This window comes from Orcinus orca, chromosome 6 (genome assembly GCF_937001465.1).
Source record: "Orcinus orca chromosome 6, mOrcOrc1.1, whole genome shotgun sequence".
Lineage (NCBI taxonomy): Eukaryota > Metazoa > Chordata > Mammalia > Artiodactyla > Delphinidae > Orcinus > Orcinus orca.
Genome location: NC_064564.1, coordinates 21,606,815 through 21,634,565, shown reverse-complemented (window position 1 = coordinate 21,634,565; position 27,751 = coordinate 21,606,815). Strand labels below are relative to the sequence as shown.

General features: G+C 42.9%; 1 long non-coding RNA gene across 1 annotated transcript; it reads right to left on the bottom strand.

The window, feature by feature from the left end:
- Positions 1-625: 625 nt before the first annotated feature.
- LOC117201628 (uncharacterized) lies at positions 626-27,751 on the bottom strand. The gene is made up of 3 exons (XR_007477919.1): positions 27,589-27,751; positions 26,727-26,765; positions 626-4,432 (listed from the first exon to the last, which is right to left on the bottom strand). It is a non-coding gene; the product is annotated as an uncharacterized LOC117201628 (long non-coding RNA).

Genomic DNA, 27,751 nt, shown 5'->3' with positions numbered 1-27,751 from the left:
ACAGTGTAAGAGTGTTCCCTTTTCTCCACACCCTCCCCAGCATTTATTGTCTGTAGAGTTTTTGATGATGGCCATTCTGATGGGTGTGAGGTGATACCCCATTGTAGTTTTGATTTGCATTTCTCTAATGATTGCTCCACAGGTATTGATAGATGTATTTTTTGATGTGTTTGTGGGGGGAGATGAGCTCCATGTCCTCTTACTCCACCACCTTAATCTCAACAATCATTCTTAATTCTCACTAAGTTAGTAATAAACAGGAACTTCCTTATCTCATGAAGAGTATCTATTTTAAAATCTAAGGAAAATATGATCTTATGCCATTCTTATAACTGTAGAATAATTACAATTACCACTTACATTCCAGATTTTAATGGAAGAATTAGGCAGCAAAATAAACCAAGAAAAAGAAATTAGACTCATAAGGATTTATAGATGATATGGTCTTTTAGATAGACAATCTAAAAGAATCTACAGATAAATTACTAGAATATGAGAATTTACCAAAGTAGCTGGATATAAGATCTATCTTTACTGCATTAAGAAATATAAAAAGAAGACATCATTTACAGCAATATCAAAGAATATCTAAGAATGTATCTAACAAAAGACATGAAAGACTCTATGAGGAAAATTTTAAAACTTTATTAAGAGATATTTTTAAAGAATTAAATAAATTGTGAGATTGATAAATTTAAACATGTTAAAATAAAGAACTTTGGTTTTTTTTGTGGTACGCGGGCCTCTCACTGTTGTGGCCTCTCCCGTTGCGGAGCACAGGCTCCGGACGCGCAGGCTCAGCGGCCATGGCTCACGGGCCTAGCCGCTCCGCGGTATGTGGGATCTTCCTGGACCGGGGCACGAACCCATGTCCCCTGCATCGGCAGGCGGACTCTCAACCACTGCGCCACCAGGGAAGCCCTAAAATAAAGAACTTTTATTCATTAAAATATTCTTTAAGGAAAGTAAAAATAAAATTAATATTGACGGAATATATTTGTATTGCATGGCTCCAACAAATAATTAACATATAAAATTTATAAAGACTTTCAAATCAATAGGAAATATACAAACAACCTATTAGAAAAATAGACAAACACAAATAGACATTTCACAGAAGAAATACGTGACCAAGAAACATAAGAAGATACCTTTAATCATTGAAGTGAAAACTAAGGCCATGTTTTAAAGTTATTTAACTGTCAAGAACATTTAAAAATTTGACAAAACCAAGAATAGGAGAAGACATGTTGGGATTGATGCAGTAAATTGATGCAATCATTTTGGATAAAACTTTGGTGATATTTCCTAAATTTGACCATTTATACATCATATGACCCAGCAATTTCTCTCTTAATGCATACTTAAAAGAAATTTTTGAGCATGTGCAAAAGGAGATGTATACAAGAACATTCAAATGATCACAGTTCTTCATAGCAAAAAATCTTGAAAATATGCAAATGCTCATCAATGGGAGAATAAATGAACCAAGTGTGAAACGGTCACAAGATAGATAAGCAGTAGAAGTGAATAAACTTGCAATGATATGCATAAATCTTAGCATTTTTATATTAAGTGGAAAAGTAACCACCACCACCCCAAATTACATAGATCTTGATATTTTTGTGGAGTCTAAAATAACTAAAATCAAAATAGGCTTTTAAAGACTACATGCAGGTGAAATAAAACGATTTAAAAAGCAAAGCAAGAAAATGATAGATACAGGTTTCAGGATAAAGTTTGTTTCAGATGGGAGGAGCCAGAGATGTGATGGGATGAAATGCAACCATGTGGTTAGATATAGGTTACTGTCCATGTCCTAGCTTTCATTTGCATTGGTGGTTTTGTAAATGCTCATTACATTATTAAAAATACTAAAGAAAGTTGTATGTTCCAGTGATGAGAGTGATGTACTAAGGACATGATTAATCCAATTCTGTGCACCTAAGGTCCATAGAGAGTTTAAAAATAGGAAAAAGGAAAAAAAGGGCTATTTGGTGGAGATACTATCAGATGTGAAGTCACTTGTGGAGAGTCAGGGAAAAGTTGAGAAAGAAAAAGTAAAATGGAATAAAATAAATAAATGAAGATGAAAGTAAAGAAATAAATGATAGCTGTGAGGGGGCTTTCCCCATCATATCTGAGTTACACGATGTTTTGTAAAAGGCGTTTGTTTGATCCACGATACCAATGAGCCATTCTTGCCTTTCCTGATAAAGCCAGTTGACATGAAAACACTCTGCTCTATTATAAAGAGATATTGCTAAGTTGAACTCCGTTTCTAGGACAGCTTCTACTAGAAAGCAGCTGCTAAATGTTTCTAGAGGGAACCAGCTGTGGGAAAACTGTTAATTAGTCCCAGTCATTATATGCAGATTAAATTGGTTAACTCACTATAGAAAGCAGATAAGAAGAGTTGGAATGATGTTCTCTTGATATGGTAAGAAAAGCATACAAGGTTTTTATTGTTCCCAGTCCACTAGAAAGAGGTTTTTAGCTAAGAGAAAGCCCAAAGTAGCTCCTGACTAGAGAAGTAAGACAGGATGTTTCTCGGATTGGGGAAGAAACAGTGAGATTACCCTTGAAGAGAAAGGCAAATTATCATTAGAGAGATACGCTTAAAAGACTATGGTGGCTCAAACTCATAAAGGTGGGCTCCAGAAATTTGTAGAACATTTATAACTAAAATAAAATTTGAGGCAAGTTCCAAGACATAATACAGATTATTTTTAAAAGTTACAGTAAGGGTTAGTAGGAAATTACATTTAAATGTGCCACATAGGGGCTTCCCTGGTGGCGCAGTGGTTGAGAGTCCGCCTGCCGATGCAGGGGACACAGGTTCGTGCCCCGGTCCAGGAAGATCCCACATGCCGCGGAGCAGCTGGGCCCATGAGCCATGGCCACTGAGCCTACGCGTCCGGAGCTCTGCAACGGGAGAGGCCACAGCAGTGAAAGGCCCGCGTACCGCAAAAAAAAAAAAAAAAAAGTGCCACATAATTTTTTCATTAAGAAAATTCTAAACCATTTCAAACTTTTCCACCATTAAAACTAAAAAGAGAGACCTTGAACCCCTAGGTGTCCAAGGACACAGCAGTGGCCCACCACAAGACAGTTTTTTATTTGAAGTTCCATTTTTAATCTTAAAAATTCATATAAATTTTACATTCTACTATGTATATATCCAGATTTGCTTCAATGGAAAAATGTTAATGCCTTACTATTTTTTCTTCAAATTGCTGGAAAACTTTAATCTTATTTTAAAATTGATCTGGCTATTTAGGTTTATATTAATATGAAAGGCCAGAAGTGCCTAGATATTTTAGTATACAGGAAGTCCTATAGACAACTAAATGTTAGGGAACCTTCCAAAAAAAAAAGAAAAAATTTAAACAGGTATTAGCTGTGGGTACAAAGAGTTCCCCCATTGAAAGGGAGAATTTTTCTTTCCTATGTCCATTTTCTAACATTTGTTATGGCACTAAATTATAGAGATGAATGAAAACAAGAGCATTAACAATTCAAGAATGAAAAAGTCCCTCCCAAAATATCAGAAAGTAACAAAAATTAATGGAAACCTTGAAAATAATGCTGACTCGCTCTTTAAATGATGGTACTAGATATTACATATAACATAATTTGCAAAGGGCGATGTCACTCTTTCATATCCTTACATCCATCCAGATTTTGCCCCACCATTTTGCTGTTGAGCAGTGTATAGCAGTTCAATTTCATAGGTATCATTTATGAGTGGAGATCTCTCTGAAGATTATAAAGCTAAAAGAACTTGGTAGCACTATATAGCCCTTTTAGTGGTCATTTATATATTATAACCAAAAGGCTAAAATCAATTCAATTGAACAAATCTTCATTAAGTCACTACTATTAAGAACAAAATTGCTAGATGCAATGTTCAAGGAGCTCACAGCCTAATAAGAGTAGACAAACAAACATACATACATACATGTACAAACAAATAATAGATGTCTTACTATTAACCAAAAATTAATCATTCAAGTGTGCCAAGCTTATCCTAAGGTTTTGCATCTCCTGCTCTTTAACACATACTCAGTTTTGAGAAGAATTGTTTTGATTATCCCTTTGGGGTTCAAGTTTTGTCCAAGTTTGATTTTTATTTAGTAAAAATATGTATTTCTGGTATATACTTGGAAATTCAAAAACATAATTCCAAGCAGGTTGAAGAGAAATGAAACTATGGCCCAAATTGAGAAATTAGCTCCCCTGTTTACTTTGTGTGCCCACTCATTTCCTTATTTGTAAAATGGGGACATTCATACCTACCTGTGGCAGAGATGTTCCCCTTCTTTCTGAGAACATAGTTAGACTCTGTCTCCTAGCTCCCCTGGCAGGTAGGTGTGGCCACATGACTGAGTTCTGACCAAAGAAACAGGAATGTGGGGAGTGATGCCTGTGTCTGGCAAAAAAAAAAAAAGAGCAAAAAATCCTGTCAAGGGCAGTGAACCCTCTTTCTCTCCCTTCCCTTTTCTACAGTCTCTTTCCCCAGCCAGGGCCACCTGGGAAGCCTGGTGTGAAAACTCAAAATCCTCATCAGCCCAAGTCCCTGTGGGCAGAGAGAGTAACCTCCCAATCCTGGGCTCCACACAGTGGGATTTTCCTTTGCAAGAAATTAAGTCATGGACATATCAGAGTTTATCTATTATAGACGATTAAGCATTTCTTAAACTAATACATACCTCTGAAAACGTGGAAACGAGTGAGATAATTCATATAAGGTAATTAACACCTCAAGTGTTATGGAATGTGCTCTCCTGTCAATTTGAGGCTGTGGGACCCTGGAACTAGGCTATCACCTCCTATCAATCTATTTCTTAAATTGCATGGTAAAGTTAACCACAAATAGCAAAGTCATGGAATCAAGCTGTCACAAATTGGCCTCCACGTTCCTGAGGCCATCTGAAGTGTGTGTATTGACAGGAAAAAATCAGGAAGAACTCAAGAGAGGAGAGGTGGAGAATGTAACTGGAGTTGGAAAATAATGTTCAAATGTATTTGCAAACCTAGCTGTGGCCCCAAAGAGTAGGAGAAAGAGAAGGGGCTTTTGCTGAGATCCATTAGATGCCAGTTGGAGGAATGAGCAATTCACATTGATGGTCTCATTTTTTCTTTGGAATAATCCTAAAGGTACATAATCTTTTCTCCATTTCCAATTAAGAACTGATGCTGTGAGAAGCAGGATCTAACAGTTTATAGGCAGCAGAGCTGTATTCAAACCTGAGTTGGTCTGGTTCTAAAGTCCTTGCTGTTTCTTTCCTTGATGTAAGCACCTAACCTTTCAACACCTCTGATTCTATGCTGAGGACCGGCCAACCATTCTGCTTGGGGGACAGGGTGCCTGTGATGACACAATTCATTACTGACAGTATTCAGTGCTATGCCAACACAGAGGCCATTGAAAATGGGCTCTCTGAAATGAAAGCTGGGCTCAAACTGTGCCCACTTTCAAGGTAGCCTGGTTTAAATGGCCGACTGCTAGAGAAGAAAGGCATTAGCAGTTCATACAGCTCAATAACAAAAAAACAAAAAACCCAATCCAAAAATGGGCAGAAGACCTAAATAGACATTTCTCCAAAGAAGATATACAGATTGCCAACAAACACATGAAAGAATGCTCAACATCATTAATCATTAGAGAAATGCAAATCAAAACTACAATGAGATATCATCTCACACCAGTCAGAATGGCCATCATCAAAAAATCTACAAACAATAAATGCTGGAGAGGATGTGGAGAAAAGGGAATCCTCTTGTACTGTTGGTGGGAATGTAAATTGATACAGCCACTATGGAGAACAGTATGGAGGTTCCTTAAAAAACTAAACATAAAACTACCATATGACCCAGCAATCCCACTACTGGGCATATACCCTGAGAAAACCATAATTCAAAGAGAGTCATGTACCACAATGTTCATTGTAGCTCTATTTACAAGAGCCAGGACACGGAAGCCACCTAAGTGTCCATCAACGGATGAATGGATAAAGAAGACGTGGCACATATATACAATGGAATATTACTCAGCCATAAAAAGAAACGAAATTGAGTTATTTGTAGTGAGGTGGATGGACCTAGGGTCTGTCATACAGAGTGAAGTAAGTCAGAAAGAGAAAAACAAATACTGTATGCTAACACATATATATGGAATCTTAGGGAAAAAAATGGTCATGAAGAACCTAGGTGTAAGACGGGAATAAAGACACAGACCTACTAGAGAATGGACTTGAGGAGGGGGAAGGGGAAACTGGGACAAAGTGAGAGAGTGGCATGGACATATATACACTACCAAACGTAAAATAGATAGCTAGTGGGAAGCAGCCACATAGCACAGGGAGATCAGCTCGGTGGTTTGTGACCACCTAGAGGGGTGGGATAGGGAGGGTGGGAGGGAGGCAGACGCAAGAGGGAAGAGATATGGGAACATATGTATATGTATAACTGATTCACTTTGTTATACAGCAGAAACTAACACAGCATTGTAAAACAATTATACTCCAATAAAGATGTTTTTTTTAAAAAAAAGAACAGCTATCATCCAAAAAAAAAGAATCAATGAGTGAAGAATATGTTTCTAAGGACAAAAAGAAATATGGTATTTTCATCCAGTTAGTTATTCAACAGGAAGAACTGTGTCACACAATATTATGCATGAACCTTAATCATCCCATTTTGCTAAAAAGACATGTGACTTTATTCTTTCATCTCTTATAATGTTTATGCACTAAAATGTACTTGATATATTTGCCATAACAATGCTGAGGACAGGTGTGTGTAGCAAGGCAACTGGAAAGAAACAGATGATATAGAAATAAAAACATTCATTGTGTTATTTGGTATTTATAAATCTAAAAATGAAAATGTTTTGCAATTATGGAATAAAGATGGTACACATACATATGAAAAAAAAAAAAGAGGATGCCCCTTTCTGCGGGGCTTGCAAAACTTCAGGTTCATGAATTCAAGAGCAGATTAAGGAGGAGAAAACAGGGTTTCAACTGCAGCTTCAGGAGCTTCCTCCATCTCTCAGGCCAGGAGGTTGCCTTTTCCAATGGTGCAATTAAACTGTGCTATCCAGCCTCACTCTCAGTTTTCAATTAACCTGCAGTAATGAATTCAACAACTAAAACGCATTTGCTAATTGAGGTGCATGCTGGCCAGGTCATCTCCCCTTCCCCATCCAACAGCAAACTCCCCTAGCTAAGCCAAGGTCAAATGGGGTGGTGGGGCCCACTGTTACCCCTGGCTAAGGGGAATGCCCAGTGGACAGGAAAAGGAGATGCCTGGGAGACAGTGCCTCAAAATATTAAGTCAGAGATGGAAATTGCTTCTTGGGGCACAACATTTGATTTTTGCTTCTAAGTGAAAGTTCATGACATGTCCCAGCTGTATCATCTCCCTGGCCTGTGGCAGCTGTTATATAACAGTAAGGGCATTCAACTTGTTGATAAAGAGCGTGGACTGTTGTTTCAAAGCAGACTGACTTTGAAAAGTTAGTACCTCTCTCTCAGTTTGCTCATCTAGACAATGGAAAGAATAGAACTGACCTCGGGGGTCAGAGTGAAGAATAAATGAAGGTGATAGGAACTCATCACACTGTCTTATTAGATACCAAGGGATATGGTCAGCCTGGACCTGCAGGGAATGGTGCAAGGGGAGCACAGTGGCAAATGTATAATGTATGACGAATGGGGCGGGGTGTGAGCTGGGGAGGAAGGAGTCAACTGGCAGGAGATAACTGGAAGGTGAAGATCAAGGGGGTGCTTGACTGGAGAGTTGAGATCCTCCTTGAAGGAAATGTACAGGCAGGGTTGGAGAATGAGATGTAAGGAAGGTAGAACAGTGGGAAGACAGAAGCAACATCAGAGTGTCCCCGTGTCCTTCTGCTCCAGCCTCCCGGCCATCTGCAGATTACAAATTCACAAAGTACAGCGACCGCAGGTGCTGGATGTGAAGATGGCCCACAGAATGCTCCAAAGCCAATTTAGAGCCTCAAGAGCTTTTTCTTTTCTTTTCTCTCCTTTTTTCTTTTCTGACATAAAGTACTTGAGAGGATCGGCCCCCTGGCCAACCTTCCTTTGTCTCTATCTGTCTGGGGAAATGTCTTCAGCCAGCTTTAGTCAGTAGCTGGGAGCCTCAGCCAGGCGGCCAGCTCTGGAGATCTGCAGACCAGACCATCCACTTACCACAGCGCTGCCCTTGGGGCTGTGATTTATAAAAGAAAGAGAAAAAGGGACTCGAATGCATTTCCCCAGGGGAGGACAGGGGCCTGGAACACCTGCCAAAGTAGAGAGAGAACGTCAGGTCCCTGAGCTCAGACTCATTTCCCTCAGTCAGAAACGTGGGCCATGGAAGGGGAGGTCCTGGGAATTTGATTTGACTTCAGTTCTAAGAAGGGTGAGGATACAGGACAACAGAGGAATCTGGTCCAGGGGCTGGGAATCAAGGAGTATGTCCCGTGTAGGATGCCACCTTGGAGAATGCAGTGGGTCAGGCCAGAAAAGTGCACAGTGACTATGGGATGCTGTTGCCTTTGCTGCCAGAGACAATATGCCCAATGCTGGGATAAGGGACAGTATCCAGCATATTCCAGCTGTACTCGCTGCCACTGGAAGAGCATGTAAGTCACATAGGCTATCATACTGATGTCAGATTGCCCTCTGCAGACATCTAACTCAGACTTAGGTATCTGCCTCTGGATTTACCATACTTGAAATGGGGAATCAATTTCTTTAAAAATCATTTTCCCCAAGAAACATAGCTCAGGAACCATGAGCATCAGAGGAAGAAATGTCACAGTGAGAGAGGGGAGGGAGCTGACTCTCCTTCATGATGGCCCCATGTGTCAAACCTATGGGTAGGTGTCAAAGAATATTGGCCGCTCTTCATACATTCATTCAATAAATATGTATTGAGTGCCTCCTTTATGACATATATACACTATGAAAAATAGAAACAAATTCCCTGCTTTCAGAGATCTGGGAAAGCAGATATTAAACCAGGAATTACAGGAGACTATGAGTAATGTGTTCAAGCACATCGATGACAGGCAAGGGTGGCATGTCACAAGAGGTAGAACTGGGGAGGAATCCTACAAATTATTTAGTTCAAACTCAGGTGTTTCTAAGAAGGAAAGAAAATCCTCAAAAGGGGAACTTAGTATAATTTAATGCTGATGGGAAATAATGAAGGTGCCTCTAGATGTTATCATCTGGCTGGTCCTGATCCTGGAGAATTAGAGGAGATGGAAACTTTTGAGTCTGAGTCTTAGTGCTTCCACAGAACTGTCACCAATGACCTCAACCTTAAAGAATCCCTCTCTTCTCTGCAGTCAGTTCTCTGCTTTCTGATTGTCTGGCCTACTCAGCCCTAATGCACCTTATTCCAACTAGAGTGTACGGACTAGATGCCTCCATAATGAGCTGTTAGGCTCCCTGCCTTCTGCTCACTTTAGAGCTATAGTTACTCAACCCTGAAATATAGTCTCACTTCCCTACAGAAGAGGGAATTAATATCCTCAGGGAGATGAGCTGTGAGAACCACTAGATCATTTCCCCAGAGATCTTTGGGTCCCCTCTCTAACCTTGGACGTCTACTCCTAAGAAACAAGATTCTACTCTTGAAGCTCAATACTTTGTTCCCTATAACCCAGGACTGAGTTTTCCTTGATTCCTTGGACTATGCCTGACCTGGAACCTATGGCTAGACTTCCCTTCCCAGAACTCCCACCTCCTCAAGTATGGCTAATTGTTGCCTCCTGCCTGCTCTCACCTGAGCTGACCATCACCAGTCTGGACGCTGCACAAAGGGTCAGTTCTCTGAGCCTTGTCTGGATAGATGCTCCAAATTCAATGTCTACTGGATTTCTGGTTAAGTAACTCACTTGTTACCTCTCCTTTGCCCCTCAACCTCTGATTTGTCAGTTTCAAGTTTCCCATCATTTCCACATATGCAATTCCCTCTGGTTACAGGTCTGTAGCTAACACCAACCCTTCCTCAGAGTCCCACTTCTGGATTCTCAACAGCCTGCCCTTCCAGGACAAGGCTGCATCATGGGATTCTTTGTATTCCACTGTTGGTCTCACATACAGATGATTCTCAGGGGCTCTTTCAGTGGTGGGCTGGTCCTTCTCATGTAAGTGCACTTCCCAAGGGGTCACTGAAGCAAGGGTGCATTGAATGACCCAGTCAACCTCCAACTGCTATGATGACTGCACAGCGGCCAGAGAGTCCATGTCTCCTCTGCCAGCCCAGCCTGGTCCACTGTCCTCAATTCCAATTCCCAGCCAAGTGTCATGCTGTCAGCCCCCAGCTTCCCTCGTCACAGTTGCTTGGGAGTCACCAGGATGCTGCCCATGCTCAAGAGGCATAGAAAATAAAAACACTGCTCAGGTTCTGCCATTTTTCCCCATGTTTCCACCGCACCCTGCTCTCCCCTCCTATTTTCCCTTTCTTCTCCTCCCCCTTCCACCCCACTACTTACAAGGAAAAGAATAATAACAAACAGGAAGGCTAATTCTAAGTCTGTGCAGTCCCAGCGTGTATCTTGGTCCACCTTTAGTCATTATTTTCTCCTGTGTCTGGCTTTGACAAGACTGATGACATTTACATTTTCCAAAAGCTTCAGTAAGAGGCGATTTAGCTGCAATCACCTCCATCTAATTTCCCTAGTCAAATTTTCTTTTTGGCTTAAATCACAAAACAAAACTACGGCCAGAGCTGTTCTGACAACTTGTCATCAAATAAGGCTCAGCCCAAGTGGGCAGTCTTGAGGACCAAGGACATAAGGGAAAAAAATGGACTAAGTGGCCTGAAATGAAGTGGGAATGGCTGGAGGAAGAGAGGAGATTGGCATAAGTCAATTTGTCAAAGTTCTAGAACAAGTGGCTCGGTACTCTTTGGGGCCCAGAACAAATGGAAAATGTGTTTTATTTCTCTAGAGAGGAAGTAACAGGGTGCTGGGGCTGCAGGGGTCTATCACCCAATTGTGTATGGGAGCCTTCATCCTAGAGAGGGAAGGCAGCTAGCTCTGGTGGCTCTCCAGCCTATGGGATAGAACCCCTAGGGGAAGGTAAGAGTACCTTGCTTTCCACATAACTCTGGATAGAAGGATTAGTGCCCTGGGGAAACTAAGGCCCAGATGTATTGCCCATAGCTGCACAATGACTCAGAACAGGGAGGAAACATTGCATCCATTTTTTTTTTCTTTTTTGCGTTACGCGGGACTCTCACTGTTGTGGCCTCTCCCCCTGCGGAGCACAGGCTCCGGACACGCAGGCTCAGCGGCCATGGATCATGGGCCCAGCCGCTCCACGACATGTGGGATCTTCCCGGACCGGGGCACGAACCTGCATCCCCTGCATTAGCAGGCGGACTCTCAACCACTGCGCCATCAGGGAAGCCCTGCATCCATTTTTTAAATAAATGTATTTATTGAGGAATTATATACATACAGAAATGTATTCAAATTATATGGACTCATCTCAATAAATTTTTGCATGATAAACTCACTCATGCAACAACTCAGAGCTAGGGAACGACAGCACTTCAAGAAGCTCTGCTCATACTCCCTCTCAGTCACTAAAAAGGACTAAAAGTCTCCAAAAGATATCATCATCCTGATCTCTAAAACCATGGATTAATTTTGCCTATTTTTGTACTTTATATAAATGGAATCATATAGGTAATATGTACTTTTCTTTGTCTGATCCATGTTGTTAGATATGGGAATAAGTCATTTTCATTTTTATATAGCATTCCGTTGTATAACGATGTCACAATTTATTTATTCATCAAACTTTTGATAGACATTTGAGTTATTTCCTGTTTGGGGCTCCTGTAAATAATGTTGCTAAGAACATTCCTTACGTCTTGACACATGAGTATGCATTTTTGTTTTGGTGCACACCTGGGAGTAGAACTGATAGCTCACAGGGTATTTGTATAGTCAACTTTAGTGAATGATGCCAATCAGTTTTCCAAAGTGTCTGTAGCACTTTATCCTCCTGCCATCAGAGTATGAGACTTTCAGTTGCTCCGCAGTCTCACCAGCACTTGGTGTTTCATTTTAGCCACTTTGATGAATGTACGTGGTTTTAATTTGCATTTCTCTAATTCCTAAAGGTTTGCATCTTTTCCTATGTTACTGACTGGATATATATATATATTTTTTTTTCATGTTTATTGGAGTATAATTGCTTTACAATGGTATGTTAGTTTCTGCTTTATAATAAACTGAATCAGTTATACATATACATATGTTCCCATATCTCTTCCCTCTTGCATCTCCCTCCCTCCCACCCTCCCTATCCCACCCCTCCAGATGTTAAGGTTTCTGCCTATTTTGTTCTAATGGATTATCTGTCCCTTTCTCATTGACTTATAGGAATTCTTTATACAATCTGGAGACAAGTTCCTTATTGGTTATATGTATCCAAACAGAAAGTGTGACATGTCACTTACAAAGAGAACTTCATGCCAACAATCTCAACGCCCCATTCTTTTCTGCATCCATCTCCCAACTTTGTTTTAGGCTCAATGTCACTGCTGACTGGAAAAAAATGCACAACATGAGGGTTGTGAGTTAAGTTTTATTGGGGGCAAAATGAGGACTATAGCCCAGGAGACAGCATTTCAGGTAGCTCTGAGGAACTGCTCCAAAGAGTCAGGGGGGAAGATCAGTGTATATGTGATTTTGGTGAAGGGAGACCCATGCAGTCAAGCACACATTTTGGCAGGAAGTTGCTGCTAGTCACAAGAAAATTGCTGCTAGTCACGAACAGCAGATGTCTCCGTTAATTATTTTAGTGCTTTTTAGATATGAGAAGATGCAAGAATTCGTGTTCATAAAATCTCCTGAAAATATCTAACTATCTGAAGACTTGTTCTGCCAGATTTTCCCAGAGCACAGAGTGCCTCATTCCTAATCTCTGTCCTGAACTCCTTTCAGGGTGTGTTGAAGGTCAGTGACTACAGTGGCTAGTGACTTCATCCCAGAAGAGGCAGGTGACGAGTAACAAGTTTTAGCTCGCTTCCCATTCTCCCTACCGTCAGCCCAAGCTCCCACAAACATTTCTTATTCTATCTCCCTTCCCTGTGGCCTGGATGCAGGTACCCCTAGCATCACATGCCAGAGGCACTATGGCTCTCAGAAGACGGATGCACACTCACCCAGTCCTTGTGCTCCAGTCTTGGGTCACATGCTGGCCCTACCATGCCAAGGCTCACCTGTGACTATGAGCTCAGAAGGATCGGGGTAAATGTGGAGGGAAGCCCAGTGGAGAAAGTAGTAGAGTGCTCACATATCCTCTGAAGCATAAGAACAGCATAGGGGACCAGACGTATCAGTGGGAGGACATTTTCAGAACAGTAAGCACTAGAGAACAGATCCACTTGTATGGAACATTTGCTTCATAAGTGAAAAGGCTACTGGTTTGGCTGGAAAACAGGTTGCCAAGACCTTGTCTCATCACTGCTTTGGGTGACCAGCGTAGTTTGGTTTGCCCAGGATGGTCCCAGGTTTAGCTCTAAAAGTCCTGCATCCTGGGAAACCCCTCAGTGAGAGAGAGTGAGTGTTCACCCTCTTGTTGCCTCTAAATAGCTGTGTGCCGTGGGGAAAACTACTTTCCTACTCTGGGCTATAAAACTATCATCTATAAACTGAGCTGGGAATAGGATAGCAGAGCTTTACTTCTCCCTCCATATCTGACTGTGTTGTTGTTCTGGGATCTTTTAGCAACTTACAGTCAAGAGGCAGATGCAAAAATTCTATAATGGAGGTGGGTGTATGCCTATCTCTGTGTTAACCTTTCCCTAATGATAATGTACCAAGTACTGAGAGCCACAGTGTGCCAGGCACTGTGTTATGTGTTCTGTGTTCACAATTCCCTTTAATCCTCAAGACATCCCTGAGATCTAAGCATTACTGTCATCATTTCATTCCTATATAGGGAAACAGAGGCTCAGAGAGTTTGAGCACCAGGACAAATATAACACATCCAGTCAAAAAGAGACTAGCATTCAGCCTCCAGTCTGCCCATTTCTAAAGCCCCTGGCATGTTCTACCAACTCACATCTAATTGCTCTGTGCTTTCATGCCATTGCTTGTAAAATGATGCTCTTTCACTTCCCACCTTACACCTGTCCCAGAACAAGGTGCTTTCATATGCATCATCTCATCTGATAACTACCCGACAGGGTTGTCATGTGATCAAGTAAAAACCTTGAAAAATTAAAAAACTTTCTCTAAATAAAAAGGATTATTATAAATAATGCCTGAAGAAAACCAAAGTACATCCACAAGGTTTGGACAAGTAGGATATGGCAGGTCTGAACAAATGTTTCCTCTCTGAAATAAGCTTTCCAGATCTGATGTTCCATGTGCCTAAAGAGACAGGAAGCTCATCTAGAAGATGGAAAAAAGATATGAGGACAAAAGAGAAGGCAAGAGTCAGGGAACCCAGCAACTGATTTCTGTGACTCTACTCCCAGAAGCAAGAGAATTTACTGGAAACGTAAAGGTTTGGACATTTAAACCACGTTGTCCAGGCTGTGTGCACATCTTGAATGGTATGAAAATTTATGTCAGATCAGAGTTGAATATGGAGATTGGACTCTAACCATTGAAAGGCTAGATAAGCCTTGGTCCAGATGGCAAGAAAGAGAAAACGACAAAAACCAAAACCAACAAAAATCAAGGTAATAATAGGACTAGAAGAAGTGGGTGAAAAGCCCAGCAGAGATGGTCTGGGATGGTCACATGCCTGAGCTGTGGACTCTGAGAGGATTTTTAGCTGTCAAGGGCAACAGAGAAATGCCTACTCCGAGGACCTCCACTTGAGGTCCTGAGGAAAGTTATAGACCTTTGCCCCAGAAAAAAATATACAAACGTAAAATCACATACACAGAATGTTCCATACAGTGCAGGGGATTTACAAACCCAAAACCTATCCCCAGGACCTCTAATCACCACAAAACCCCATTTTTAAAAGAAGGAAACTTAAGACTCATAAAGGTATGCTGGTTTCTCCAAGATAAGCAAGATCGTGGATGGTAGATTCTAGACGGCTGCCTAGGTTTCCTGTCTCTAGACCAGAACTAGTCCCAGGGAGAAAGCTGGAAGAAATTCCTGTCTTCAAGGCTAGAGTCTGCACCTACTGCACTCCTTATAGACAGCCCACAACTGTTCTCAACCTTGCTGTCTATATTGGAAGGTCCACTTCTGCCCCGATGTACCCACCAACCTTGGTATGTATTTCTGGTGTGATTCTTCACCATGAAGTTATATTAAGAATCAGGGGAAACTGAGCTGCCTCCCTGAAGCTAATAGAGATTTCCTGAGCCCTTAGATGAAGACAGAAAAGGTAGGAACAAATGGCCAAAACAAACTCCAGATGTGACACTGGTCTTGATTTAAAACCTACTTTTCCATCCTTTGTCCTGGCTCCATCCGTGGATGTTTTCCATATTCCTGGAGCCCATCAGGGAGGGAAGGGGCAGCTGGCCCTTTACCCAGAGGATGCCTAAAAGCCCCGTCCCCTTCAGCTTCTTGAGGCCATGGCAGGGAGGGTGGGAATATGAGTTGCTGTGCAGCACTCCTGGGGGCAGGGGGGCATTGGTGGGGAATGCCAGGTGGTATCACCCTAAGGGAGGCTACAGCCACAGCAGGGCCCAGTGTGGTGAGGTCCAGAGGGAAATTCGCCATCTTCAAGCCCGGTGCCCTGGCTTAGCAGGAACTTCTACAAACCCCTCAACAGCTGGCTGATGGTCCACACGGCAATGCACCCAGATAGAGCCCAGGCCTTGGGGGGGATTGTTAATTTTATTATCACCATTAATTGTGATCATAACTATTGAAAAGTTTCACATGCTTCTCGCCGTCCCAGCCCAACCCCTGCCGTGGCTTCTTCCCTCTCTCACTTACCCTCTCCCTCCTCTTCACCCTTTCGCACAGCTGCTCATTTAACGTACTTCCAGAAAACAAAATCCACTGTTGGGAGCTTTGCTTTTGAAGGCAGATTTCCTGCAGCCTCACGACTACTCCTAACAGCAGCATGGCAAGAGAAAGTCATTAGGAAGGAGAGGCAGTCTCCCCAGCTCCCTGGTAGCCATGGGCTTCTGTTCTCTGCTGGGGCTGCAGAGCAGCTTAGAGCAGATGGAGGCACAGGTGGAGAAGCTGGAGAAAGGAAGAGGAAGGGAGAGGCTTTGGCCTGGGAAATGGTGTTGCCTGGGGGCAGCAGGAGCTCCAAGGCCTGGATCCAAATTCCAGAGAAACAGCTGTGGCTACTGGGTAAGCCTACACGTCCATGTTAAGACCCCTCTCTCTTAATCCAAGCTCACATCTCCAGTGGCCTGCAGTTAAAATCGATACCTCATTGGTTGTTTGACTGGTTGGTTGGTTGGTTGGTTGGCTGGTTGACTGACTGGCTGGTAGGTTAGTTGGTTGGTGACTGCGTGGGTTGGTTGGTTTTAGGCCAAGACTCATCTGTAAACCTATAAGGCCATAGAGAGGTCACCACATCTCTCGCCTCCATGGTCTCTGCTCTTCCATCCTCTGCTTTCTGTTCAAAATTTGGCACAAAGGAAAGAAAACACTTTACAATGTTACAGCTCACTCACTGCATCACGGACTTTATTGTGACATCTGGAGGTTTTCCACGGCCCCGCCTGGGAAGCCCCGGGCTTGTGTGACAGCTCTTTGGGGAGAGGCCCTGCCTCCTCCAATCTATCATGCCCCACATCGTCTCCATTTCCTCTGCACCATCTAACAGGTGATGAGCCCTTGCATCTTCTTTTTTCTTTTCCAATTTTATTATATCCTTTACTTAACACATATGCAAGGTTTACCATGTACCAGGCAGTATCCTGAGCATTTTGTAAAGATTGACTGATTTAAATCTCATCCCAAACCTCATGATACAGAGAGGGAAACTGAGGCAAGAGTAATTTAAATAACTTTCCCAAGGTCACAGAACCACACGTAGCGGAGCCGGGATTCTCAGGTAAAGCTGTCTCCCAAGCCCGTGTCCTCAACCATGATGATATGATGCTTCTCTCCTGCTGTGGCCAGAGGCCTCCCCATCCAAGACTCAACTGTCTGTTCACCAGCCTCCCTGCCTTCTCTCCCCCCACTCCCAATCCACACCATATTTGCCGCCATAATGTTGTGTCTCGAGATCTATTTCCTTCTGCTGCTTTTGCCTGGATTTCCTGGCTCTGAAATGAACAGTGTAAACCACCAGCTTGCACACGTCCCAGCCTCACCTTGTCATTGCTCTCCAGTTGTTTTATTTGCACAAAAGCTCATCTCCCAGTGTGGAAAACTGTGACAGTTATACCTGGATGTGCTCAAGGCCAAGGCCTTCAGACCTGCAGGGACGTTGTTGCCCAGGCCTCGAGTTTAGCCTCGAGGCCTTCTAAAAACCCACCTGTCAGATCCAGCCGTCAGCAGAGCCTGCCCCTGAGAATCTGCCCAAACCCAACAGACGCACACTTCCGAATTCACTCAGCTTGCCTTCTCAGGATGTCCTCCAGCTCTCCATTGTTAATCCCCACCCGTCTCTGTTTCTGGCAGCTCCTCAGACTTGGCAGCTACAGGCCGACCATATCAGTACCTGACCTGGGCTCTCTCCCTACACATGAGGCTGATGTCTGGCTTAGCCAGACCCTGCTGGTGTCTGACTTTGGCCCGTTCACATTTGCAGCCTTGTTACTCTCACTCAGATGCCAAGATCTTGAATGGTCCCTCTGTTGCCCCTTCTGCTCAGCCTGGGCGAGGCCTCTCCAATTTCAGCCTCATTAAAAAACACCCCATCTTGTAGCTTTCACTAGGAATAAGGAACTGCCTGCTTCTCTTCCAAAATCTGCATCTCATTTGTTACCAGTACTTTCTCCCTTTGGGTCCCTTCAGTTTTCCAGAGCCTATTAAACCAACCACGTCTGCCTTATTCATATAAGATTAGGTTACGATATATGCAATTCCCTTCCTTTCATGTCTCAGGTAATTTATTCTTCATCTTCCTCAGCGTGTCACATGTGTTTTGTCCTTCTCCAGCATTCTATTTTATTTTTCCCAGGCTGGGATTTGAGTTTGATATGAATATTGCCACCAGCCAGGCTCTCTATTACTCAGTTTGGGTGGAATGGGAGGAAGAGGGGTCCCCATATGTTTCTGATGTGGAAACTGGGTACTTTATTGAATTTGGCCCTCCACAGAGGAAAAGAAATGCAAGCCATGGGCACCAGATTACCGATAACTGGGGGTGAGTGTAAGGGATGGAAAATAATCCTGAGATGGTTTATCTGCAATGCACTGGTTTTTCCAACCTTCTCCACAATGCCTGTCTTAGAAATGGGTACCTCCAGATTCATAAGTGCTGCTGAATATATGAAGGAAGGGGGAAGGAAGGGAAAGGAAGCGAGGGAGGGATAAAAGTAAGCTTTATGAGATGTTGAGAATAAGCCTCTAGCACTTCCTAGGTTGCCCAGGGAATCAGCCAGAAAAAGTCTAGCCTGAGTTAAAGAGCTGCATCTCTAATCTTCAAGCCATGAGTCTTAGCAATTGTAATTATTATCATTAGCATCTATATATTTTCAGTTTCCAAACCACTTTCTCCAGTATTTAAATTAGCACTAGTTAACACTCATCTGATCCTTTCAAGACTAAATAGCTATGGTTGCCCAGAGCTAGAACATGGCTCTTTGGGACTCAGATGCCTGTCCCCCTGTACCACACAGCCCCAGACAGAGAGTGGCACACCTATGTTCTATTCTGTGCTTTCAGGGTGGTCCAAAGAGCCCACCAGCCAGAAGACAGACATGTGCAGGACTTCACGGTACACTGGAATGCCGAGTCAGCCTTGGTCTTGGCAGCATTGTTTCAGGAGCAGAGAGAAGCCACCCACATCTTCCACCTTGCTCAGGAATGCACCAAGTGCCCTTGCAGGAGAAAGCCCTCCTAATCCACTCCTATGGCTCAGGGTTATAAAGTAAGCCCTTCCAAATGTGTCATAGATGCTACCATAGAGTCATACTAAGTGACAGGATTGAGCTTGCATTCTTTTTGATCCTTGATAAGAGAAAGAGAGAAGAGCACTAAAGTCACTGTTAATGGCAGATAAGAATATGGGCTCTGGAGCTACACTGCCTAGATTTGAACCTTACAGCACCACTTCTTATCTGTGCAAATTCAGGTAAATTACTTACCCTCTCTGGACCTCAGCTTCCTCATCTGTAAGATGGGCTTGATAATAATGCCTTACTCATAGGGTTTGTGGTAAGGATTAAATGGAATAATGCATGTAAGTTACCTGTAACAGAAGTTGGTACACTGCAAGTGTTTCATAAGTGAAGTTGATGTTAACCTAATTTTTATTAATATTACAGAAAAGATATGTTCTTACCTAAGGAGAGAAGGAAATTTGGATACACTTTACCCATTTCAAAATCTTCCACTTGGGCGTTTTATCAGCTAGTTACTGCTGCATAACAAACCACCTGAAAACTTAGCACAGAAATCAGTTTTTTCTCAGAATCTGTGGATTGGCTGATGTAAACCAGGCATCTCTGCTTTAAACTGTGGATCTGGCTGGACTTGGCTCCCTGCTGTGGTTCAGACTCAGATCTGCTCCACTTGGGTGTGTCCTAGGACTCCAGCTGAGCCAGTGCAGCCACTGGGAGGAAGCAGAAACATACAGCTGTCTTAGGGGCTAGGCTCAGAACTGTCACACTGGCACTTCTAGCCACATTCCTCTGCCCAAAGCAAATCACTAAGCTTCACCCAATGTCAAGAGGTGGGAAATTCACTGAACATTTAATGGGAGTGGGAAGACTTCAGTTACATGGCAAAGAGTATGATGGGATGGAGTGAGAGAAGAAGCAAGACCAATAATTCAGTCCACTACAAATGGGTCTACTTGTGTCATACCCTCTGTGCTCCTCCCAATATCTGTTCTTTATCTGTCAACCTCTTAGTTTCCATGCTCTCCAGGCACAGCAGCCACCTATAGACACAGCTGATTTGCACACCATCAGGGGTGGAAATTGGATCTTTTTCTTTGAAATATGGGCACCTCCAATGATAGAACTATACTTTAGCACTTGACAAAAGTCCAGACCATGAGGAGCTCAGCCAACTGCAGAGGGTTCCCTAATGAGCCAGTGCCAACACCCACCCCTAGGAGGCCAAGGCTTGGGTGGGCCAGCAGAGGGGCTGGGAGCATGTGCCTATTGCACTTCAAGCTCAGGTAGGAGCAGAAGGGACCTACTGCCCTCCCAGAGCTGGACCTACCCCCAAGAAGCATTTGACCCCCAAGTAAGGGCTCAGCCCCATTTTGAGGACAAGGTACAGTTAATAGCTTTGAAAACACACAACTGGAATAAAAACTGTTACCAAAGTGGGGTCTTCAAATTTTAGATAAAAGTAATTGCCTTTGAAAGCTTCAGTCAATCAAGTTGAACTGAATGCAGTGAGATGACTTAATGTAGCTGGGCTAGAGAGTCAGGAAGAGGCCAAGGGAAAGGTCAAGGGGACAGTGCATGTCTGAAGCACAATACCCATCTGTGTTTGCCATCAGAAGACAAGAGAAGGCTAGAGGGTGGAGAGAATGGTTCCTCTCCTTAACATTGGTCCCCGGGCATGTCTGCCTTAAAGAGGCTTGTTTGGTGAGCTCTGGGCATGCCGGGCAGTGGTGCCCCTGCGCTTCCTCTGATGACCTCACAGCCCTGCTCAAACCTGTCACGTTCCTCAGTGTCAACAAGAATAGAAGCCTGCCTGGCACCTGGCACAGTGCCTTCATTCATTCTAACATTCTTTCTGGGGCTTCGAGAATAAGACAGATTCTTTTCCTTCAAGAAGCTCAGTGGCTCTTCAAGCAGACAGATGAGAAGATCAACATTTCAACTGAGGTTGATAAGTGTTGTGATAAAGACCTGCTCCCGGTGCTGTGGGAGCCTGGAGAAGAAGCCCCTGGCCAGAGCAGGATGGGAAGGCCAGGCAGGAGATGCTGACATGAGTTGTCTGGTTGAGGGAGGGGCTACTGAGCAGTCTAGAAAAGAGAACAATGCAAGCAAAGTTGAGATATTTGCGCACTATAGGTGAATCTCCATGCTAGGACGAAAGCTGTGTCGCCCAGGACAGGACCAATGACCAGTCCACAAAAGGGAAGGCAGTGACTAGTCCACAAAAATTCAATTTCAACCACCAGAAAAGCATCAAATAAGGGCTGTGTCCAGGATTCAGGGTACATCTGTGCTACTCCATCCACCTTTGTCCCCTCTCTAGTTCCCACAGAAAGATCCCACATTTCCAATTGCCTTTTTTTCAAACATCTTTAATGGAGTATAATTGCTTTACAACGGTGTGTCAGTTTCTGATTTACAACAAAGTGAATCAGCTATACATATATCCCCATATCTCCTCCCTCTTGCGTCTCCCTCCCACCCTCCCTATCCCACCCCTGTGGGTGGTCACAAAGCACCAAGCTGATCTCCCTGTGCTATGCAGCTGCTTCCCACTAACTATCTAATTTACATTTGGTAGTGTATATATGTCCATGCCACTCTCTCACTTCATCACAGCTTACCCTTCTCCCTCCCCATGTCCTCAAGTCCATTCTCTATGCCTGCATCTTTATTCCTGTCCTGCCCCTAGGTTCTTCAGAACCTTTTTTTTTTTTTAGATTCCATATATGTTAGCATACTGTATTTGTTTTTCTCTTTCTGACTTACTTCACTCTGTATGACAGTCTCTAGGTCCACCCATCTCACTACAAATAACTCAGTTTCGTTTCTTTTTATGGCTGAGTAATATTCCATTGTATATATGTGCCACATCTTCTTTATCCATTCATCTGTCAATGGACACTTAAGTTGCTTCCATGTCCTGGCTATTGTAAGTAGAACTGCAATGAACATTGTGGTACATGACTATTTTTGAATTATGGTTTTCTCAGGGTGTATGCCAAGTAGTGGGATTGCTGGGTCATATGGTAGTTCTATTTTTAGCTTTTTAAGGAACCTCCATACTGTTCTCCATAGTGGCTAATCTCCAAAATTTACAAGTAGCACATGCAGCTCAATATCAAGAAAACAAACAACCCAATCCAAAAACGGGCAGAAGACCTAAATAGACATTTCTCCAAAGAAGATATACAGATTGCCAACAAACACATGAAAGGATGCTCAGCATCACTAATCATTAGAGAAATGTAAATCAAAACTACAATGAGGTATCACCTCACACCAGTCAGAATGGCCATCATCAAAATATCTACAAACAATAAATGCTGGAGAGGGTGTGGAGCAAAGGGAATCCTCTTGCACTGTTGGTGGGAATGTAAATTGACAGCCAATTGCCTTTTGATTTCCCAACCAGCCAGCAGGTTCCCCGGGTTTTCCTGGCAGAAAGACTATTTCAGGTTCGGTGTGAGCAACAGCCCAGGGGCAGGGTCACTGTCAACATCCAGTAACTGTGAGTCCCCAGGACGTCCTCTGCCCTGTCCCTTGAACTGGAATTAGTTTGAACAAGTCCACTTGTTCCATGAGACTATGAGCTCCTTGACAGCCTCTGCCAGACACAATATCTGGCCTGTAGTATGGGTCAGATGAATAACAGAAGGAAAAAAGTGATTGATGAAAGAACAAATCAATGAAGGAAAACTTTCTCCAGCAGTGTGAGAGAATAGTAATGTAAAATTTACCCTAAATGTCATTGGATGAGAAACTATGTTCTTGCTTATAAAGGTATAAAAATACTCTGTTATGGAGACAGACTATAAGAGAGGAGGGGCGTGGAGGCTTATGGGAAAGAGGCCCTTGAAAGGCAGACTTTGAAGAAAAAGATTGACTCTTTACATCATGTATTCTGGGGGTGGCTGGACACATACCCATTTAGTGAGTGGTTATTTTCTGTCAAGCATGATGGTAAGTAATTTGCACGTACAAAGATTCCTGTAGTAGATTTGGTATTTTCACCATTTTGGCTATGAGGAAATCAAGGCACAAAGAAGTTAAATAAATTAAACAAGAAAATATAGGTAGAAAGAAGAAAAACAGTGTTAGTAGTCCAGCTGTTAGACTCCAGATCCTGCCATCCTAACCCCATGACTACACAGCTGTGCTGTACACACATGTGCACACACACACAATTGAGAAACAGCCTGACTTGCCCCAAATGCAAGTCATTCCAATAGGGTGACAGACATAGGCAGAGGACCAAGGAGAGGCATAGGTGTATATGGAGATATGGTGACCATCTTACACAGACAGATGTCAAGATCCCAGGACCTGAACTACGCTTCATGCTCTATCAAGGGCACCCGTCACTGTGAAGTTCACAAGGGAAATCTATACGCAGAAGACAAGGTCAGCCAAGCTCTACTTTATAACTTTGAGGACCGAGGTCCAGTGCATCTTCTAGTGACTTGGGCTGGACCACGTGATGAACTCCTTCTGTGTAGACCACAAGCATTCCTTCCAGCCTCTCTTCTGTATTTTGTCTCTCCAAGACTGAAAAGTATCTAGGAAGAGTAAGCCACCCAGGGAGAAGCAAGAGCCAGAGAAAGCTTACCCCAATGGCAGGGTCTGTTCTACAGACCTTGGGCACAGAGGCTGGATACTGAGGCCTCTGCTCCAGACCAGACCTCCATCTGCAACTGTCTCTGGACAGTTCAGAGGCATCTCACACTAAACAAGCCTCAACTCAAATGTAGGACCTCCTCTGCAAACGGGATCTCCTATGCTCCCTCTTTCAGGAAGTGGTGCCACTGCCCCATGAATTGTACAAACCAGAAACGTGGGAATCAACCTTAACACCCACCTTTCCCCCACACCCCAGATCCTACCCATCAGCTAGTGATGTCAGTGTTACCCCCAAACAGCACTTGGGTTTATTCACTTTGCCCCTTTCCATTGCTATCACCTAAGCTACTGTCCCATCTCACCACTTTTAGGGATCTCTAAAACCAGCACTATGTGTCACTTTAGAATCCAAAGTGTCCCACAGGAAGACAGGGGGCACGACTCTGCAGAAATGGCAATGCCCTCTCTCTCACCCTCCTGACATGCTCTGGTCTTGTTTGGTTTATGATGGTATTTTCTTATTTGCTACTAGAATCCTCCTAATTCTTCTTAACAAGATGGGACGTGACTATGAAAATCTTTTGTACTTTTTTTTTTTACCACCCAAAGGTTAACACCTGCCCATGTGCATAGGGTCATCTAACTTAGTAATTACTAATTCTTCCTTTACAAAAACACAGGTGCTCCCAATTGCCTGATCTTTTATGAAGGCATGTAGCTATTAATAATATGCCTCCTGGCAGATAGTTTCAAAACACAAACACAAAACACTGAATCAACTTCCTTCAATGTTTAATGTTTTAGGAATGAGTGAGAGGATTCTTTTCAAAGAAACCTGTGCTAAGGCAAGAGCATCTTGAAATGAGTATTTGAAATGTTAATATTATTACATGATTTTATGGCCAAAAATGATATAAATGATTCACTTCTAAAATTTATCATGTAGACACACTTTACAAAGTTGAAAATGGACTATTCTACTATGTCTAAAGTCTTTAAAATTAAGTATTTAATTTTTTTAATCCATTTGTTAAAAATATAAAAAGGAAACACCTTCAGATTTGTTTTCAAGAACAACTGACTTGACATCAAGGAAAATAGAAATTTATTAGCCAAATCTCAACAAAAACCTTCATATATTTCGTGGATGTAAAAGCAGCCAATGACATACACTTGACCTTCTTGTACTCTGACCTACATATATTTACAAAATGTTTTTTTCCAGCAATAGACAGACGATAAAACTAAAGATTGAAATGAACTATTTAAAAATTGAATTTCTATATTGCAAAATGATACACTAAGATTCAATAAATACTATGAAGCATATTCAAGCATATTTTTGAACCATTAACAAAATAAACAAAAATATTTTAAGCATTATTTCATTGTTATGTCAATATTATTAATTTCTATATATTATATATGTGCACATATTTTTTATAAGGCACATTATATGTCAGTATACTTTTTAGAAATAAAGAAACAAATACATATTGAGGGGACACCTGCTCAATGTTCTCTCACTTCTAGAGCACATAATCTAACAATGTGGGCACAATACTGTAATCTGAGCTGCTGCATAGCCCCCTAGGGTCTCCCCACACCCACCCTTTTACCACTTCAATCCACTTTCCATCCCACAGCCTGACTCATCTGTTCAAACTCAGCTCTTATTATGTCCCTCAAGACAAAGACCCACATCTAATGCCTTGTCTTCACTCATTGTCTATGGTCGCCTCCCTCCTATAAGGCAGGGCCTTTGCACAAGCTGTTCTCTCTGCCTGGAATGCTTCTCCCTTTCCTCTCTGATGAAAGGGATCTGGAAAGGATCCTTGGTCCACTACCATCCACTCCCAGTGGCCGCATGGTGCCGCTGTTATAGAGTAATGCAGCACAGTGCAAAAGGTGTGAATCCATGGTGCGCTGAGGATCCAGACCCCACCGAAATGATGGGAGAGCCCTAGATGGGATCCCAGCCTCGGACACATGCTTAGCAATGGTTCTCTGAACACACCCACATTATAAACACTCCACGGATAGAGACCATATAGGTTTTATCCATCAACATACTCTCAAAGCCCAGCACAGTGCCTAGAATATTCAATACATATTCATTCAATATTTGTTGAATAAATCAATCACTTTGTGGAGAAGTTGGGGTCATCAACCACAAGCTGTGTCAAAACATCCTTCCTCCTGAAATGGGTCCGGGCCCCCAGGCTTGGCACACTTTTCCTTAACTCTGTTTCATTGCACAACATGTGTGGCCCTTCCTACACCCTCCAGCATGCCATAGTATTTTCTGGATCCAACTCCCAGGGAGAAGGTATTAGGAGCTTCCATCTCTTCCTTCCCCCTAGACCCTGGAGCTTCTTATGCAAATCAAACTACCTTCTTCTTTGACAGTCAAAGAACAGATCACAATACCAAAGGTTATAATTCCAGAGTAATGGAGGTGTACTAGGCTTTGCAAAACAAATAGAGCCACATAAGAAACCCTCAGCTGTCTAAATGTCAGTTTTCCTTGGAAGAAACTCTACCCTGATACGTTTAGAGCTGATCTCAGCTCCAGGGCGTTGGGGGTGAGGTTGTTGTCAGATGTGTGTGACTGGCCAGCCATGTGCAGACAGTGTCATGCAGGGTGTTCAGCTCAGCAAGTCCACAGGCATGCTTTTCCTCACTGGGGGTGACACAAGGACTTCTTAGCTATGAGGCTCCCTAGAGGATCCAAAGGTGGCTTTTGAGAGCAACAGAAAGGTATAGAGAAACAGAGGAACGAAACAGCCACCACCAGGAAAACAAGTTACATACTCTTCTCCCATCATGAAGTAAGTGCAGTGATGTACCAAGTTCAAGCACAGAGCAGACTGGACTGCACACCCATGGGCTTCACAATCTAAGGATGTACCAAGGTGAAAGGTAAAGACCACAGGGGATGCCAGGCTGACTCTGCAGAGAGAAGAGATGGCAGTTCTGAGAGGATTTTCCTGCTACCTCAGAGATTGGGATCAGGGCAGGTCTGGTGAGGATGTGCCCAGAATGGGTCTAGAGGTAGGAGGGATGAGAATCAGTGGATGCATGAAATTCTAGAAAAGCTGGAAAGATGAATGACTTACCTAGAGAAGCAAGCCTCTCTCCAGGTCTCATGTGCCATCCTGGGGGAGGGAGATTAAAGAAAATACCATTGGCTGTGGACGAGATGAATGCATTTCTAAGCTTGAGGCTGGCCGGGAATTGGTTTCTCTGTGCAGACTCTACATGTAATGCTTGATATTTCCACTATGGAGTGTTTTTCTGTGAATTTAACTTCTAAATAAAGCTATGTGGTGAGATTTCTTTTTCGGGAGTTCAGATATTCCCAGAAGTGCTTGGAATGGAGAGAAAATGTGCCAAATGGCAAAACTCCATAAAACTAATTACCTGGGAAATTTTATGGAGAAAATGCATTGTGATACTGGTGTTCCATGTAGTTTATAAGTCAGGACAAGCCCTGCACTGATGAGCCATAAATGAAAATACTGAATATGCAATGTCTATTAAGCTGCAGCCGCGGAGTCTGAATCACTTGTTAAATGTGCCCTCAACACATGAGTAACACCAGCCACAGTGATGAGACCACCAGCCCCCTCTCTGCTCAGTGCTGAAGCACTAGCCTCCTTTCAGTTTACATTTTGGTTTGGGTTCTGATTTTCCCTGTGAGCTGAATGGGTCATCTTAGCCTCACCTGAAATGTTCCAACCTGGCCTCTGGGCACTCTATGCTAGAGCTCTAGGCTACCCATTCTGCCCCCATGTCCTCTGACACTGACTCTATAGATTCTCTTTTCCATCTCCATAAAGATGGGAGTACAGAACAAATTAAAGTGATGATATAAATGCATTGTACAAAACATATAAATATATATTAGCCGTATGATAAGACATATGAACACATATTGAACTAAACCTCCACCACCTCCTCCTGCATCCTCATACTCACCCAAAGTGCCCTTGCTCCTATCTCACTGAGAAAGTTGAAACAGAAAGAGAGGCCTTCACCAAGCTCCACCATCGCACATATCCAGCTACGGGCATCCAATCACTTGGCCTTCCTTCCTGCAACTCCGTCCATGGATGTTTGTATTCTGAGCTCAGCCTAATGC